We start from the raw sequence: 1,064 nt of genomic DNA on the forward strand, positions 1-1,064 counted from the left end.
ATTTAATAATAATTAATTATAATAATATTATAGTTGTTTATCGGCTCGGCTGCAGGAAAAAACTTAGAAATGTACAGAAAAGATATAAAATCACTTTTAATTTTTAAATTATATTTGTCAAAGTGGCAGCAATAGAAAATAAATCTATAATAATATGATGTCATAGCCCCTAAGTTGTATATTAATTGAAGTATACTCAATATTGATACGGAAATAATAAAGGCATATTAATAATTTCTATGTTTAAAAATACTAATACCGATATCGACCGATAATGATGTGCGTAAAAGAAGTTAATTTTAAAAATAAATTTCCTTAATACACTAATATTTGTCGGTTGTCCAAAACACATATATATTATCATTGATTATAAATACTAGTGTAATCAATAATATTTTGGGCGCTTGTGAATTGCGCCCACATTATGCAGACAGTAAAAATACTAGGTATAGTAAATTATGCCCGAGATATTTTGGCTTTTAAAATAGGTATAGTAAATTGCGCCCGGGATTTTTCGTGGTCTAAAATGGGTATAGTAAATTGCGCCCATAGTATCTAAGTGACCTTGAATTAATCGTTACCTATTATGTGTACTTTAAAAATACCGTTGTTCATTCAGGGGCGTAATTAGGGGGGATTAGGTGGATAATAGATCCCCCAAACTTTTTTTTTACTGCTAACATTTTGATTAAAGTATTAATAATGACCATTCATGTGTGCTAAAAACGTATATCCCCCCCCCCCCCAAATTAAATTCCTAATTACGCCACTGTGTTTATCGCTATAATCTTTATGAAATTAGCTATATCAATGCCTTTACGCGTATACAACAACTGTACATATAGGTAATATTATAGGTAATATTTTAGTAAGCCGTTTGCGTGCAACAGTGAAATATGGATACATACTGGATTTAGCCAGAAGGAAAATTATGTCATAATCAACCATACTTATAAGTCTTAAAAATTATAACGTGAGTTGTCTTCGGGTGAAATAAAGTGGCGATGTAGTGTAAAAACGTGTATTGAGTCACTAAATGACTATCCTAATAATATTTATGTTGG

This window comes from Acyrthosiphon pisum, chromosome X (genome assembly GCF_005508785.2).
Source record: "Acyrthosiphon pisum isolate AL4f chromosome X, pea_aphid_22Mar2018_4r6ur, whole genome shotgun sequence".
In the NCBI taxonomy this organism is placed as follows: Eukaryota; Metazoa; Arthropoda; class Insecta; order Hemiptera; family Aphididae; genus Acyrthosiphon; species Acyrthosiphon pisum.